Below are 19,136 nucleotides of genomic sequence, written 5' to 3'. Positions count from 1 at the left end.
AACAATTGAGTACTGTCCGTGATACTTTTATTATTTGCACTAACATCCAAATTTTCAGGGCATCCTGCAAAACGTAATCCTGCTGATCAGCAATGACCACTCACAAATAACAGCCACAGGCTATGGCGAGTCAAACTATGCCTTTTATCCTTGATTTTGAGACACAAGTGCACTTCCTTGCTTGGCAATCACATGGTTAATTCTATCCGAATTACATTTTATAACATTTACTTCAATGCTGCTAAGGGGTGTAGCCATCTCCTGGATAATAACAACTAACAAGCCTCTCTTTTTCCTCCACCCCCTCCCAAAAAATCATTTATTCTCCCAGGAACATAGATTTCACTCTGATTATAGAAAGGCAATCAAATCTCGCTGTCAAATTCAGTCCAAAATGAGACTTGTTAGTGATTACCACTGGGGTATTGTTAAATCCCCCTATGCAATTTCAAGTAAGTTGTGTTTTTTTTCTCTTAAGGAAATTACTGTATAGAAAAAAAAAAAAAACTATGAAAAAAAGCAATTTTGCTTCTTTAAAAAAAGACAAAGGGCTTCTGTTATTTTTTTTTTATGAAACACCTATAATTTCCTAGCTTTTTACACATTTTTGTGTGTGCTCCACTCTGATGACTTAAGCAACTCCTTCTGAAGGCAGATGAAAAAAAATAAAAGATTTGAAAACTTTCTTACCTATCAATCATGCTTAAAAATAAAATATTCTACTGAGTGGGATTCATATGAGCTAGAAAAAACGAAATGTGTAGTTGCCTTAAAATATCTATAATATGTTTTATTCATGTAGAAGAAAGACATCATACAGGGTGCAGAAACAAAGGACAAGCTTTCTGGACCAGTAATTTACACATTTTACATAATGATTGAAGGAGGAGAGGGGTTGGTTAAAGAACCTGGGGAAAAAGTTGAGAGAAGAGAAAAAAAAAAAGGGGGGGGAAGAAAAGAGAAATAAGAAAGAAGAAAAGAAGGGGAGAGGAGGAGAGAAAAGGGCGTAGGGAGAGAAAAGAGAAAATTAAGTTGGAAACACAAGGATAGCACTCACATGGGCCACATCTGTAATAATATTAAGAATGACCTTTTGAATGGACACATTGTTTCATCTCAACAGGCCTGTACAAAAGCCCCATACAAAGGCTGCTACAGAAAGGGTTTCTCTATGTAAGCCCCTCCACATTGCTGTTATACTGCCATCTGTTGTCCCAGTGTGCTCAGGACTTCATAAAAATAGGTAACCTGGAGTTTTTGATTAACTCCTTATTTCCATCATAAATGCTAGTCCTTAAAGGCTGTTTAATAGCTCCTTTTGTTATATATATATATACTTTTTATTTATTATTTTTTTACTATTACAGTCCGAGTATTAACTCTTCCTGTGGTACATATCTTCCACCTTTTGGACTTGCAGTCTTGACTCTTTCGACTCACCTAAGGTGATTATGGTGGCCGTTTGGTCTTGTTGTTTTTTTATTAACACCGCAGGAACTATGTAGCAATTATATCCAATGCATTTGTTCACATGATTCTCTTTCCCCCTTTTTACTTATTACTCAACACATTTTCTTCATTATTTTTTTCATTTTTTCTTTTCCTTTTTCTCTTTTTTCTTTTTTCTTTTTTCTTTTTCCTTTTCCCCCCCTCTCTCTCTTTTTCTCTCACGTGTGTGCGTGCATGTATGTGCATTTAGGCTTGTGCATGCATATACACATATGTAGGTTCCTAGTGTTTTCTCTGTCTTATCCTCATTTTTATTATCATTTACTCCATCGTTATTATTATTTTCTATATGGTATGTGTCTGCGCGTTGACAGCAGCTATAATAAGAATTCATGTATTGAAATACTGCCATATATATACATATATTTCTGTCAACCAGATTTTCGATATATGGAAACTTGTGCCTAAAGCTTACCTTCCGACTTGGTATATTTCCATCTTATATGCCCCGTGGACGCACCCATCGAGGGACCACCAGCCATGTAAATACACACTATGACACTTTTATGCATTGCATTTTATTTTAATTCTATATTTTGATTAATATTTTTGTTTGACTAATATGCCACACTGTATCATTGCAGATAAGTTTCTATCTCTCTGCTAACTATATATTCCTCATCTTCGCCCTGAAGAAGCCCCACGGCGAAACGTGCGTTGGCGACTTCGGAGGAATGTACAGTGGTCATTTACTGTTGATGAATTTGTGATAATTTTTCTTGAACTTATTTATTTTATGTATATCCTGTTCAATTTATTTATACGCTATTAAATTATATATTTTTACAAAACTATACTTCCTTGGCCTTAAAGTCTGACCATCAATGTCCACTTGCTTGATATTGTTTCTTCTTTAATTACACATTTTACAGTTTTCCTGTGATAAAGGAAATATGCAGACTAACATTGTTTATCTCTTTTGGACAATGCTAGTTAAGAGGCTGTTCTTTTGACCCTCTGGCTTCAGTACTTTTGGAATTACAGCCCTAGACAGTTAGGCAGTTCAGGAAAGTAAAAAAAAAATCATAGTTATTACTGGTGATGAAGCAAGAGGGTCTGATTTTCACACGCACGCATAAGTGTGTGTGTGTGTGTAGCCCACCCTTGTAAGATGATTTTATTGCAGGGTCCTCCTACCTATTAACATACAAAATGGTACCCAGAACATACAGACGCACCAGCTTAGGTAAAATATTTTCTTATTGGGCTTGCGAATCTAGGAGAGCACCCAGGGCAGCCATCACAAATTTTGGGGGCCCTTACACAGCTTTAGGCAGGGCCCCCCTGGAGCAGAGAAACGCAAGATAAGCGGGACGGGGTGGTGCTGACGAACAAAACAAAGTCAAGTCAAGTCTTCTCTTTTCTCTCCTGCTGCGAGTTGCTAGTCAGACGGAAAAAACAATTAACCACCGGGCCCCTTACAGGTGTAATGCCTGTACCCGAAAAGAAAAGAAGGAAAACCGCTGCCTGCACAACAGGTATACTGTATATAGGCAAAGTGTAAATGGTAAAGTGTGGCGCTGAAAATTATGATTTTGATGTGATCAAAAAATATATAAATAGGTGAATAAGAGGGTGCTGTCTATATGAATTGAACCATTAGACTGCACTAATGTGCTAATTTCAATATACACACAGAAGGTAATAAATGAGTATTAATAAAACAACCAAAATTAATGGTGCATAAAACATAAAAAAGAGATAGATAAATATCTATATTAAACATCAAGGTGATTGTGTTAATAAACACCAAAGTGACAATAAATCAAATGAGTATAAAGTCAAAAAATTTCCACTGAAATTAAAATAACTATATAATCAGTTGTCTGTAGGTAATCCACCACCGTGAAGATTGAAGGCTTACCAAACGAGTTGGACCCAGCGAGGCTTACGCCTGATGAGTCAAACAGGCTTGTTGGTGTATCTCACTTCAGAGTGAGGCTTGAAGTGCAAGCCATGGGTGCCATCTTTACAAACAGGAAGTAGTTTGTTCATTTCAAACATCAACACCTCTTTCTATCTCATATGTATCATTGTTGTGGCATATAATAGTCTTTTAAAAAAAAAATCATAACACATATTCTTCACTATTTACCAAAGCGCCACCTTTGGGTTAATTTTGTTTTACACTCTGTGCAGTCACTTCTCTGATCTCCTGACTCTCATTTTTTCCTTTCCTTTTTTCCTTGTTCTTTTCTCTTGCTTCTCATTTTTTCACTCTTTTGTGTTGTCCCATCGCTCACCCCTTCTCCTTTCCACAGAACCTGCTTTGTGTTCCCTATGCGCCTACCTTCCAGTCTGGCAATGTATTGTGGCTGTTCGTGTCCCTCCTGGGCTGATGTTTCCTGCCACCCTTTCTGGGACTCCTTTTCCAGCTTGAGAGCCCTTGTCTTTGGGGGGCCTAACCACTGCCTCTACCTCGGGGGAGACAGCTCATCCTTGGCCATCAGCCTATCCCCAAATGTGGGACTATTGGGTTATCCATTTTGGCCTTTGCCACTGGTAATGTATATAATCCCCTACTCTTCTCTCCAATTGAAAGCATGATTTAACTCCTTTGAGACTTTAGTGACCTAATTTGTCCATTCATCTATTTACTATTCTAGTTGACATTTACGCACCTCGCTCCTGATGACTGGCTTTAAATGCCAAGAAACGCGTTGAGTCCATGCTCAGGGATGCCAAGTCAAGTTTGTCCAACAATTAATTTTTATCAATTTAATCATGTATTTATATATTTTATAGGCTAATCATGTTCACTTTATCTGTATGCCTATTTATTGATTGTCAGTTGACTGTGACTGCCTTATTAATTATGTATATTCAAAATTAAAATTAAATATGTTAATATTATTATTACAATTTGAATTATGCCTTTGTCTGCATGATCCGTGTACCATTTAATATGATACACACCACATAATTCCATATTCATTATTGGTATTTCATTTATTGCATCGAGTACCTAGCAGTCTCGCATGGCAACAGAGATTTTCCTGTCTTGGACTGTGACATGTAGCCAATTTCTGATTTACCAGACCTTTTTATACACACATTCTCACCTCATATAAAGTCCCATGACCCTCTTACTCTTTTCTCAATAGAATCACATAGCCCGTAGCATTGGATGACAAGGTGTTTCCTTTCCTCCCCTTCTCCAAGTTAATAGGCTGGCCTGAGACTGTATCATCCACTATTAATTTTTTACTGTGACGACCGGAAGTTTAGGGAGGCTGCAGTGAGAGAGCAGGAGCCAGCAGAATTGAACTGTATAAAGTGCAGGTGCTTGGATAAAAGTTTTAAATAGTTTACTGTGGAATGTTTATTTTGTTGTGTTCACCGTGTCTTTTACATCAGTATATATGCATACAGCCAGAGTTTTGCAGGAGTAAACATCAGTTTTTCTTGTGGGAACATTGCTCAAATTCAATTAGAACAATGTTTGCACATGACCAGTTTCTTCTAATATAACTAGAAAATAGGTACTTCTGTGCTATATTGGGTATTGTAAACAATTGGGCAGGAAATGTATGCATTTTTATTTATTGCCATTGTTTTACAGGACCTTTTGTCAAACACTAGACCCAAGCTATGTCAACAAGGAAAAACCTTTTGGCATGTATCATATTACAGTGCCATCTAGGTCTTGGGGTTAGAAAATGCTTCCCCCAAAGAAACTGATATAAGAAGATGACGGACGTAGAAAGGGTTATGCTCAGTGCTGGGACAGGATTATTCAGCGCCCAGGGCCCGAAGATTCCAAATTGCAGAGGGCATCCTAACTGATTTAGAGTGGAGCCGCTCTGGTATATGTGTTGTAGAATGCAAACTATACCTACAGCTGGGGAAGTGTACTGGGAAATCAGCCACTGAAATAAATTTGTGATCGCACCAGATACCCTTATTATACGTAGGGGATCAGAAAGCTTCCCCATGGACTGTGCTGTGTCAGCCATCTTACCTTGTAATTGAGGTTCTGCAGCTCCCCCACACCTGTACAAACTCTGCCCCCCTCATGCCTGTACACACCCAGTCCACCCCCACATACCTGTGCACACACATCTCCCCCCACATCTGTACACACTCAGACCCCCTCACACCTGTACATGCACAGCTCCCCTCACACCTGTAACATTCAGCCCCACCACACACCTGTACATGCACAGCTCCCCCCACAACTGTACATGCAAAGCTCCCCCCATACATGTACACACTCAGCCCCCCCTCAAACCTGTACACACTTAGCCTCCCACACACTTCTACATGCACAGCTCCCCCATACCTGTACAGTAAGCGTTTATTGATCGGTTTGTGCAAAAGTTATAGCAGCTACAAAATAGGGGGTAGTTTAATGGCATTTGCATTAATATTTTTTTTTTACTAGTAATGGAGGCGATCAGCAATTTTTATTGTGACTGCGACTTTATGGTGGACACATGGGACACTTTTGACACATTTTTGGGACCATTGTCATTTTTACAGCGATCAGTGATATACAAATGCACTGATTACTGTAAAAATGACACTGGCAGTGAAGGGGTTAACTACTAGGTGGTGCTGCAGGGGTTAAAGGGGTTGTAAAGGAAAAAAACATTTCATAATAAGCATCCTTTACCTGCAGACATTCCTCTTTTCACTTTCTCATTGTTCGTTTTTGCTCAGAAGTTGCTCTATTTCTTCTCTGTTCTGTTCACTTCCTGCTTGTCTGATTTTACTGACCACCATGACAGGAGGGTTTACTGCGGTGGTCAGTAACGTGCTCACCCCCTCCTGGGAACTACATCTGTGTGGCAGGATGCTCTCTATGTGTTAGAGACTTCAAGGAGGTGTGAATTACTGGGCGTGCCGCAATTCATACTGGGAAATGTAGTTCTTACATGAATGACGATGCAAACCAGGAAGTGAATGAGAGAACAGAAACTAGAATGCCGGAGGTGATGTAGATGAAGGAATTTAATAGGTATTTACTCGTTTTTTAACAGAATCGTTACATTATTCTGTCTGTCTACCTTGCAGACATTCATTTTAGGCAAAAAAAAATTCCTTTACAACTCCTTTAAGTCAGTAACTTGGGAGTGATTCTTACTGTTAGGGGGCGTGGCTACACGTGACACGTCACTGATGACCGTTCCCGATCATGGGGAACAGCCATCAGTGACAGTGTTACTAGGCAGAATAGGGAAATGCCTTGTTTACAAAGGCATCCCTCTGTTCTGCCTTTGCTGACCGTGATAGCGGGCCGCCCGGGAACAACGAGTTCCCGGGACCCGCGAGCACGCTCACAAGGCACGCGGTGCTTTTTAGTGTATCCTTACTGCATACATACTTTAACACAGAGCAGAACAGTGGTGTAGTGAGTAGCACTCTCACCTAGCAGTAAAAAAGGGTTGCTGGTTCGAATCCTGACCACGACACTACCTGCCTGGCGTTTGCATGTTCTCCCTGTGCCTGTATGGGTCCCACACTCCAGGGGTCCCACACTCCAAAGACATGCTGGCAGGTTAATTGGCTTCTGCCTAAAAATTTACCCTAGTATATGAATATGAGTTAGGGACCTTAGATTGTAAGCTCCTTGAGGGTAGGGACTGATGGGAATGTACATTGTGTATGTAAAGCGCTGTGTAAATTGACGGTGCTATATATCACTGATCACTATAAGGCAGTCCGGAGGAGTGTAATGGGACCCAGTGCTTGTATCTTTCCCCCCGCTCCCTTGCCTTGTTTTATAATGTGTGTGCTGTTTCCAAGTTTGTTGGCTTTAAAAAGAGGTGGAGCCTTGAAACTCATCACCATGGAGACAGTTTGACACTCTATTTGACCCGGCTACTATGAAGATTGGACTCTGTGGGCCGATAGTCTTCCAGTGCGCCTGTGCAGCTTGTGTACGAGTGCTCAGTGTGCAATGCGGCTCTCCTCTGGCAGTGCTTCCCCCTGGAGTTACACCTCTCTTTCTTTTATCCTCTGTTGATTGGAGGGGTAGGTTTGGATCCCAAACAACTGGCATCAGGATGTGTTTCCTGGGCACACAGAGTTGATTTTAATGTAAGTGGATGCTATTGCTTTCAATGAATATGCCTCCTACAAAGTACACTACTCCACATCTGTAACTCAACACAGCAATCAACTCTGAGCCAATGTCAGGTTTGAACGCCTTTGTATCACCATACCTACCTCCCAAAATCTCTTAATCTCAGCATTTTAGCCAATGTAATTAATTTTGCTCCTCATGCAGCTGTGCATTCCAAGTCTGAAACAACACACGTCACAGTCTGTTAAATACCTGTCTCACTAAGTTTCGTGACAAACTAGAAAACTACAGAGGTTGGAAATTCAAAGCCATAATCTGGACTACAAAAAAATAGATCTGCTTATCAGGTGGCTAGGTCACCAATCCACTGAACATATCAAAAGACTCAAGGCTGTTAACATTGACAATCCTGCCAGAGGTCCTAATGCTGCTAAGGACAGACTTAAGTGCAGCCAAGAAGCCACAGAGGACACTTTAATTATAAGGTTGCAAAGTTTGCTAAAAATATTTGGCAGAGACAAACTAAAGCTTGAAGAGCTCAGTGACCTTCTCTTGGAGCTTCAACTTGCCAAAGAAAATACTCACCTACCCAGCCTCAGTTACTTTGATACATGTACAAAGAAGAAATTAAGGTTGCCTTTCCTCCCTTTTCCTACTTCTGTGTGTTCAGGAGAATTGCAGATACTAAGAATCATCCGAGTTTCTCCTTCGGGGAGTCCAAACCTCTCAATCCACCTTCTCCAAAGCCTGCAAACTCACACATTTCAGTTTTTGTAGTAACTTTTCTGCACCGGCGCATCGTGGGCGCATATATACGCTGGACGCATCTGGCGCTCCCATTGATTTTCTATTCAAATATGCAAATGAGGGAGATATGGCGATCCACGAAAGTACGTGCGCCCGACGTGGGCTACGCGCGCCGCACGTAAGTTGTACGTCCGGCCTAAAGTTACCCCTTATAAAGCAGGGGTAAGTCAGCAGCAGACATGCACAAGTCAGCTGGAGAGCAGCTGCAGCAGCCCTGTTACGGATGAGCTGAGCATCCACACTTGCAGGACAACAATCTGTATGCCAACATGCCAGGGGCATCCATGGTCATAGCTATACTACTGGCTTCACAGGCGCGTAGGAGGAGGGCACGGGAGAGGATATACCGCACACGCATAGGCGTCTTTGGCATGGGGGATTTGGAGGTGTATCGCATCTTCAGATTCAGCCCTGCTGCCATCCTGGAATTAGCCACAACCCTGAAAGATGACATCACCAGCCAGACACACCGCTCACATGCAGTGGAGCCACTGGTCAAGGTACTGGCAACACTCCATTTCCTTGCCAGTGGCTCGTTCCAGCGTACAAGTGGAGTAGTGGCTGGGATGGCACAATCCTCCATTAGCAGATGTGTGCACCAGGTTGTCCCCGCAATCCTCAGATGCATGGCCCACCACATCGTCAGACCCACCCAGGAGCATCTGCGGCAGAAGGCAATGCGTGATTTCTACAGTATTGCAAGATTCCCATGCACCGTGGGGGCCATTGATTGCACACATGTGGCACTACGGCCCCCCTGTGACACAGAGCACATATACCGCAATCGTAAGCATTGGCATTCCATCAACGTACAGGTGATAGCCGATGCCCAATGCCTTATATGGCACGTCCGTGCCAAACACCCAGGGTCCAGCCACGACAGCTACATATACCGTCAAAGCAACATCCCAACAGAATTTGAACAGAACTTGTACGGGAACAGCTGGCTGGTTGGTGAGTGACATGGGAGTCAGGCATGACTGTCCGACCCCATGATGCAGACATCACGAGGGGCACATGCATGACTAACATCCTCCTGTCTTTTCCCTTCCAGATGACTCTGCATATGCACTTGGGCACCATCTCATGACTCCATTCCGGAATCCCGAAACCACAGGAGAGAGAAGATACAATGATGCACACACACGTACCCGTTCAGAGGTGGAACGCACCTTTGGCCTCCTGAAGTCCCGTTTCCGATGCCTGGATAAGTCGGGGGGTACCCTGTTTTATTCCTCAAACTTTGTTTGCCAGATCATCGGTGCATGTTGCATGCTGCACAACTTCGCCGTGAGAAAGGGCCTGGAGATTGACATACGTAATGACCTGACCCCCGAACCAGACATTCGCCCCCTAACCAAGGCTACCTCGTCTGCTGAGGGAAGAGCAGTCAGGAGATGCCTCACAGTAGGCATCTTTGCACGTTAAACACACACACATTCATCATGGCACAAGCAGAATGCACGCATACACACCACTGTGGTCCCTAGCACACACACCCCACATCCTCATCACATTGGATTAGCCCAAGTCCACAATGCAGGACTTGGGAGCAGCAATGCCACGTCAAGGCTCCAATTATGTTGCTGTCCATTCATACCACATTCACACGGTCCTGGAGATCACTTCTCCCCGACGACCGAGGGTGACACCCCTTTTCTGGCAGGAATGTCACCCCCACATTCAAACACCAGTCACACTGTAGCCTGCACTACTGACCGTGTGCTTGGGCTACAAAAAAAACCTCATAACCTGAGTATAAAAAAATAAACACAAAAAACTCATAACCTGAGTATAAAAAAATAAACACAAAAAAAACATCAGCGACGCTGACGTGGCCCACGCCTGCCACGGCCACGGCCCCGCCTCCGACTCCTCATGGGAGACTCATGGGGGGGGAATCAGGAGGAGGAGGAGCATCCCCTGGTCTCTCCACGGCTGGCGGCCTGCCCTCCAACGCCAGGGCGATGCGGGTGAGGACCGCATTTGTGTCGGCCTGCAGCAGCCTGGACTGCCTCCCCTCCGCCTGGGTGGCAGCTGTATTTTCCCTGACAGCCTCTGCCAGGGCGTGGACCTCACCCACAAGGCTTGCTGTGGTGGCCTGCAGATCCCCCAGGCAGGTGACCACAGCAGCAGAATTTGCGCCAACGTCCTGGACAGCTTCTGTCATGGTGGCATAGGAGGCCATGCTGTCTGCCATGAACTCCATCTGCATGGCAACCTCAAACAGATGGCAGGTCTGGCGGGCCTGGTCCCTCCTGAGGTGTTCCGGGTGAACATCAGACACCCCCCTAGTCTTCCTGGACACCTTCCTGTGGCCAGAAGAGGCTTGGGGCCGTGGAGAAGGGGAGACCCTTGAGGGGAAGCCCTGTTGGGGGAGGACTCAGAGGGGTTACCCCTGATGGAGGGCTGACTGGTACCAGCCAAAGGGGGAGACGTAGACTCCTCCAAATAGAGGCTGACCTCGTTTCCACTGGTCACCTCCTCCTCAACCACCTCCTGAGGAGAGGTGTGGCTACTCCCCTCCACTGATGACTCCTGGCTTGCCAGGGGGTCTGACTCGGACTGATGTCTGGGGGATGGTGTTGTAGAGCCACCGGCGGCAGATGGCCCAGCACCCTCCTGCACATCTGTGGATGACACAAAACATTCACATGTTGGAGGACCCACACACTTGTCACATGTTCCCTTTCACCCCCACACATGCTACACACCAGATAGGAGATAAAACACACTTACCTGTCCTCAAGGCATCCTCAACGGAGTCAAAGCCCTCAACTCCCTCCACTTGATGCGTGCGAAGGCACTGGGCAACCACCTGCTCCTCAGGAGTGAGCGTCAAGGTAGTTGCTGGTCCCCCTCCAGTGCCCCTGGCATGAGCCCTCATCCTCGCCATCTTACCTTTGACATGGCGACGCAGATCGTTATTTTTTTTTGAATGTCATTGGTGGTCCTGACCTCGTAGCCCAACGCATTCACATCAGCCGCAATCTGCGACAGGATCTTCGTCCTCCTGGCCTTGGTGGTGTTGGCACTCTCTGCACCATGGAGGAAGACATCAAACTGGGCCATGGCCCTGATAATCACCTCCTTCTCCTGTGGGGAATAGTTCAACTTCCTCCTCTTCTCAGCAGCTGGAGCAGACATGGCTCAAAAAAAAACAGCAGCAAAACAACCAGCAAAAGTACCTTGCTTCAGGGGGGGAAACAAGCGGATGTACTTTTGCGCTCGACGGGCGCATGTCTGGGCGTATTTATGCCCTGGGTGTATCTCAGGTATTACGCCGGGCCGTGAGCATGCGCAGAGGGGTGCGGGACAGACGTCCTCGTCACGTCGCATGCGTCGTTCGTTCGGCCCTTCATTTGCATGGGGTCACGGTTCAATTAAATGGAACACGCCCACTCCCTTCCTACTTTGAATTACGCTAGCTTACGCTTGTGAATTTACATTGCGCCGGCGCAAGGTTGGACGGAAATGCTCTGAGGACACGATGCTTGCCTCTCTGAGTTGAGCTGGCGTAGTGGAAATGACATGCGCTACGCCGGCCTATATATGCGCCGATGTACGTGGATCTGGCCCTTAGTTTATTGTTTGGGTTTCTGTAGTGTTATATTTATTTTGTCATATTTAATTGTTTATGGGTTTACTGGTGTTGATGTTTGAAGTGTATTATTTGTTTAAATAAACTTAATTTAACCTCAGTCAGCTCGGTTCCTGATTTCTTAAGGTACAGCCCACTGATATGGTCATCCTTGCTGCATACCTGCATGTGGTATTCCTTACAGAAACCCTTGAAATAAATCAAAGAACTTTTAAATAAATTTGGGGGTTGGCTTCAAATGATGTGCTTCCATTGAACACCATGCCAAAGACTATAAGGCTACTAAGTGTAATGCTGTGTACACACGATCAGTTCGTCTGATGAAAACGGTCTGATGGACCGTTTTCATCAGACTAACCTATTGTGTGTGGGTCCCATCGGTTTTTTATCCATCAGTCAAAAAACTAGGAACTTGTTTTAAAATTATCTGATGGATAAAAAACCTATAGAAAAAATCGATCGTCTGTGGGTACGTCCATCGGTTAAAAATCCACGCATGCTCAGAATCAAGTCGACGCATGCTTGGAAGCATTGAACTTCATTTTTTTCAGCACGTCGTTGTGTTTTACGTCACCGCGTTCTGACACGATCGGTTTTCTAACTGATGGTGTGTATGCACGACTGATCATCAGTCAGCTTCATCGGATAACTGATGGAAAAATACATCAGACCGTTTTCATCAGACGAACTGATCGTGTGTACAGGGCATTAGTGCACAGAATTCGACAGTGCACATGCAAGTGCTTCATCCATTTCAACACAGTCCCGCTCTGTCTACAGGTAATCCTAGCAAGGCAAAGCATGGTGAGCAGAGCACAAACCAAACAGTGCCTCATTCTACCAGTTTTCTCTCCATGTACAGATGTCTGTGGGGAAGGACAAATAATGTGCCCAAATTTTCTTAGTTCGTGTATCAATCAGGGTCAATCTGAAAAAGCTGTAAGACTGTACACTGTTCTAGATGATCAGAGTAACAGATCTCTTGAAAGATCAAAGATTTTTAACCCGTTAAACATGGCAAGAAATGCCTGACCATACACCCTGGGTACCTGAGCAGACATTACAAAAGTTTCAGGCAGAAGAGCCATTGGTCTTTTAGTAGCTCACGTGAATGGCAGCGTAGAAATACAGAGACATATCAAGGGTACACAAGGCTTGTCGACATATCAATGGGCCACATGATGCACCATATGCCCAACACCTGGACCCAGGCTGGCTCATCATAGGCAACCTCTGTCTGGGTAATGTCAGGCGGTCCTGCATAGTTTCTTCTTTCAAGACACGTGTCCTGCCAAATGGTCGCATTACCTCTTTCTAACAGTGCCCCCACTACTTTAACAGTTCTTCTCACAAGGCCCTTCATTTCTGGGATGATATTGTTGGCACCACAGTGTTTGATATAACAACTAAATATAATGAGCTGGCAGCCACCATGGAAGACAAGGAGTTCCTAAAAACTATGAGTAAGGAATTCTATCGAGACAATTTCATCAGCTGGGTTGTACCATTACCATTTTGTGCCAAAGTGCCAAGAAACTGCCAAACAATGTTCAATAAGCAGAAGCAAAATTTACTTTAATGTACTCTGAACAAAAAATATGAGATAAAACGTTGTTGACTTTTTAAGGTGTTTGCGAGAGATCATGCACCACCTCTCAAGGAAGGAGAGGAATGTTGGTACCTCCCATGCTTTGGCGTGTACTGTCCTCGCAAGCCAGATCAAATTAAGTGCTCGATATGAAGTTGTTTCCCGCCACAACGTCCCTCTTACTAGGCCCAATCTGAACAACCTTATAGGAGTTTTACTCCCCTTCAGACAAAAACTAGTTGCTGTTATGGTTGACATTCATGACATTTTCCACTGTTTCATTGTTTGAGAAGACAAAAATAAACTTCCTCGGGTTCCAATGGTATCCACCTGCTGTAACAATTTATGGTATGAGAAGGTAAAAAAGAATTCAGAGATGAAGCACATGAATTGTGGAAAGTAATTTCTACGTAGATGATGGCCTAAAATCTCTGGCCCAGATTCTCAAAGGGCTTACGACGGCTCAACGCCATTTGCGCCGTCGTAAGTCCTAATCTGGGCCGTCGTATCTATGCGACTGATTCTTAGAATCAGTTACGCATAGATATCCATTAGATCTGACAGGCGTAAGGCTCTTACGCTGTCAGATCTTAAATGCAATTTTTTTCCCGCCGCTAGGTGTCGCCTCGTCATTTTCCCTGTCGTCTATGCAAATTAGCTATTTACGCGAGATTCCCGAACGTACGCGCGGTCGACGCAGTGAATTTACGACGTTTCCGTAAGCGTAAACTTGCCCCTGCTATATGAGGGGTAAGTTTACGAAGGTCCGTCGTATGCCATGTTAAGTATGGCGTCGGGTCAGCGTTGTCTTTTTCCGTCGTTTACGTCGTTTTCCTAACTCGTTCGCGAATAGGACTTCACGTCAATGACGCTCACGTCAGCGTCATTGATGTTTTCCACCGTGAGCTGGAGCATGCACACTGGGCTATTTTTACGCCCGGCGCATGCGCAGTTTGATCGGTGCGGGGGCGCGCTTAATTTAAATACAAGCCGCCCCCTTTGAATTAGGCGGCCTTACGCCGGGCCATTTACACTACGCCGCCGCAAATTACGGAGCAAGTGCTTGGAGAATTCGGCACTTGCTCCAGTAATTTGCGGCGGCGTAGTGTAAATGGCTTACGCTACGCCGCCGCGGATTCTACGAGAATCTGGCCCTTAGCCTACAATGAGAAGAAGTAATTGATCTTAAAAGAACTCAGGATATGCTTGACACTTCCAACCTCAGGCTTCACAAATCTATCTCTAATGCCGCGTACACACCATCACTTTATGTGATGAAAAAAAACGACATTTTCTGTGAAGTAAAAAATGATGTTTTTGAAACTTAAATTTTCAAAGACGAAGTTGCCTACACACCATCGTTTTCTCACAATGTTCTAGCAAAGCGAGGTTACGTTCCACCACGTTTTACCATTGAAGCTCGCTTCATAAGTAGCTTCTGGGCATGCGCGGATGAAAAAACGTTGTTTTAAACGACGTTTTTTGCTACACACGGTCAATTTCTGTGAAGTAAAAAGTGCACTTTTGAAAAACGACACATAAAATTGAAGCATGCTTCAATTTTTTTTGGTCGTTTTTTACAAGACATAAAACGACGTTTTCCCCCACACACAGTCAATTAAAGTGACGTTTTTAAAAAATGTCATTTTTTTTCATCACATAAAGTGATGGTGTGTACGCGGCATAAGGCCTCGTACACACAACCGTTTTCCTCGACAAAATCCATCAAGAAACTTGGTGATAGAGCTTTTTTGCAGAGGAAAACGGCCGTGTGTATGATTTTCGTCGAGAAAATTGTCGTGGATCTGGATGAGGAAAAAAGAGAACATACTCTCTTTTTTCTTGTTGGGAGTCTCAATTTCCTCATCGTGTTTCTCGTCGAGCTGGTTTATGACGAGAAACACGGTCATCTGTATGCTTAGAAATGCGCGCATGCTAAGAATAAAGTATGAGTCGGGAGTGCACCTTCGGTAAAAGTAGCGTTCGTAATGGAGATAGCACATTCGTCACGCTGTAACAGACTGAAAAGCGTGAATCGTCTCTCATCAAACTTTTACTTAACACGCAGTAACATGAGATTAGCAAAAGCAGCCCCAAAGGGTGTCGCCAGTGGAATCAAACTTCCCCTTTATAGTACCGTCGTACCTGTTGTACATCACCGTGTTTGAGAACGACAAGATTTAGTCTTGACAGTGTGTATGCAAAGAAAGCTTGACAAAATTCTCGACAAGCCTGATAAGAAACTCATCGAGGAAAACAACGTTTAATTTACGACGAGATTCTCGGTCGTGTGTACGAGGCCTGACAGTGACAAGGTAATGAAGGCCTTTCCTTTTGAAGAACTTGATTCAAAAGAGGGTAAGAAGGACTGGTGCATGTTGCTGCCTTCCTCTCTGAAGACCTTGATTAAAGGGAGGTATGAAGGACTGGTGCATGTTGCTTCCTTACCATCTGAAGACCTTATTTAAAGGGAGGTATGAAGGACTGGTGCATGTTGCAGCCTTCCTCTCTGAAGACAAACTCATGGACTGTCTTCTGTGCCATCTTACAGACATCAGTAATGACTTTATAAGTTTTATAATATGTTAATGTATGCCTTATTTTTCTTGTTCTCCTCTTTCTTCTCTTTGAGGTATTCCAGGAATTTATTTTTCACTTGCAATATTTGGACTTGATTCCTAATTGTTTAATATTGAAATCATAGATTTTGATGGGGCATATCATGTTCCCCATGCAGTATCTGTTTGTTTGCCTTCAATAATTTTGTCCCTACCTCACTCTGTAGCTAGGTGATGCTTTATGTAGTTAGTTTCACCATTCTTCTTCATGCTTTAACCTCAGTTCATCACCACATGTACTGTATTCTGCTGGAGTTATACACGCTATGATGTTTTGACAAATCTGTTTGCACAAGTTTGGATTAAAGCTTTCTATGACCTGCAAGGTGTCATTTGGACCTAGTCACTGTCTGCTAATACTACTGAGATTGTAAGTTACAGCTATCTTGTCACAACTGGATCAGTTAAGGAGATCATACTTGCAGTGCTTAGATTGAAGAGGAAGAACATTCAGGGTGGATTAATCCCCCTTGCCTTGACATAAAAGCTTATTTTTACCCTCCCATCATTTTCAGGTTTATAGTGAATAGTAATAGTCCTAGATACAAATGTCTCAATATTTAAGTAGGTTTTGGAACACCAGTTCCTCTGTTATTCTTCACACCATACAGTACATGGATAAATTCATGTACGTAAACATCTATTTGTCTGCTATAATATTAATGGAACTCTGAAACAGATAGGTCAACAAGGTCAACAATACACACAAATCTGGGCACAAATTCATTGAACCAAGATTTGCAAAGAAATACCTAGTAATTTTCTTGGTTTGTAGTCTTCAATATTCCATGAAGCAAGAATAAGAAAGCCTGTGGGGATATGTTTCTATTTATTTATCTATTTTCTCTATAAATGGCTATTTATAGAAAAGAGACCTTTATAATACTATATTCAGCCACATCTACAGTAGGTAAGTGCCTTTCAACCCTAGAGGTTTAAATACAGGAGAGTCCCTTTATGTGGTATAATTTATCTTGGAGAAGAACAGTAGTATTAATACACTATAAATTTTGTTTTATTTCCTGTTACATTATATTTTATAGTTGTGTTTTAAACATACATCATAGTCTTGGCAGACAGCCTGCTGAGATCTTCTTTTGATCTTTACCAAAAAAAAGGTATTTGTACAAGCAGTTAACCCAACTATCCCAAAGAATGTAAATTTAGGGATTAAAGTGTATTTATTTTAACACATTCCTTCTAATAACAGTACTTGCTTAAAAAAGTTTAATTGATGTGGATAGGTGCAGTTTCAAATATTATTTATAAGAATATGTAGCAAAAGATGAAGACATGTGCCAAGGCAATGGTTTAGGAGCATGGAAGGCAAAAGGAGCAGGGATCACCCAAGATTTCCGTAAGAGAAATGCCGCGTAAAGATAAAGCTGCCCCCTAGGTGGCGTAGCCAATGTTAAGTATGGCCGTCGTTCCCACGTCGAAATTTGAAAATTTTACGTTGTTTGCGTAAGTCGTCCGTGAATGGGGCTGGACGTAATTTACGTTCACGTCGAAACCAATACGTCCTTGCGGCGTACTTTGGAGCAATGCACACTGGGATATGTACACGGACGGCGCATGCACTGTTCGAAAAAAACGTCAATCACGTCGGGTCACCAATCATTTACATAAAACATGCCCCCCTCATCCTCATTTGAATTAGGCGCGCTTACGCCGGCCCCATTTACGCTACGCCGCCATAAGTTAGAAGTGCTTTGTGAATACAGCACTTGCCTCTCTGACTTAAGGCGGCGTAGCATAAATACGATACCAATAACAATGCGCCAATCTACCTGAATCTAGCCCATATAATTTACTTTCTGCTATAAAGCATATTCAATAAAAAAATGTAAACATTTACATTTCTTTATAAATTTAGGCCAATATGTATTATGCTACATATTTTTGATAACAACAAAAATACAAATAAGCGTATATTGATTGGTTTATGCAAAAGTTATAAAGGGTTCAAACTATGGTATATATACTGGAATTTTTATTTATTAATTATTTTATACTAGTTATGGTGGCGAACAGCGACTTGCAACGGGACTGCGATAGTATGGTGGGAAATCTGACACTAACTGACACATTGACACGAATACAGTAATCAGTGCTAAAAATATACAAGGGTGACAGGGTTTGGAGAGCACTTGGAGGTGTATCAAAAAAATGTGACGGATGGGAGTCAATATGGCGTTAACTCAACAAATGTCTGGTCTTAAAAAAATAACTATAAGTAAAAGTCCATTTAAAATAGGTTCAAATCCATACAGTATGTAGGAAAGTCCTTAAGGTGCAGGGATAAACCAAATTCTGTAGGATCCCAGGCACACTCTGGGCCAGATTCACAAAGCAGATGCGCCGACTTAACTCGAGATGCGCGGCGTAATTGAAAAATGCGCCACGCGTATCTTTGCGCCGTATCCTCAAAACGAGATACGCCTGAAATCCAGTTTTTTCCGTCCTACCTAAAAGAATTACACCGGCGCTTCCTCGCGCGCAAAATACGCTAGACACACCGCTGTTTTGATAGGCAAAGATGCAAATGAGGGAGATAAGGCGATCCACAAAATTAAGTGTGTGCGGCGTAGATTACGCCCTGTGCGCTTCTGATAGTTTCATGGTGTAAAATTACACTTTATAAAAGGTGCCCTAATTTTACACCAGCCGTGTAAAGGTCAGCTAAAGCAACACCATTAAGGAAGAGCTGAGCACACACACTTGCATGACAACAATCTGTATGCCAACATGCCAGGGGCATCCATGCGCATAGCTATACTAGTGACTTTAGTAACCGAGGGTACCCCCTCTTCTGAGGGAACAGCAGTCAGGAGACGCCTCGCAGAATGCATCTTTGCACAGTAAACACACACATTAATCATGGCACAATGAGAATGCATGAATGCACACCCACTGTGGTCCCTAGCACAGACACATCACATGCACATCTAATTGGATTAGATCCAAGTACCCCCAATGGTACTT

At 43.3% G+C, this 19,136-nt stretch overlaps 1 long non-coding RNA gene across 1 annotated transcript; it reads left to right on the top strand.

The window, feature by feature from the left end:
- The first annotated feature begins 1,107 nt into the window (after nt 1–1,107).
- LOC120924861 lies at nt 1,108–2,090 on the top strand. The gene is made up of 3 exons (XR_005746455.1): nt 1,108–1,243; nt 1,368–1,445; nt 1,889–2,090. It is a non-coding gene; the product is annotated as an uncharacterized LOC120924861 (long non-coding RNA).
- The last annotated feature ends 17,046 nt before the right edge of the window (nt 2,091–19,136 follow it).

The sequence above is a fragment of the Rana temporaria genome, chromosome 1, assembly GCF_905171775.1.
Source record: "Rana temporaria chromosome 1, aRanTem1.1, whole genome shotgun sequence".
NCBI lineage: Eukaryota > Metazoa > Chordata > Amphibia > Anura > Ranidae > Rana > Rana temporaria.
The sequence above is the reverse complement of the archived record's forward strand: the minus strand, read 5'-3'. Positions and strand labels throughout refer to the sequence as shown.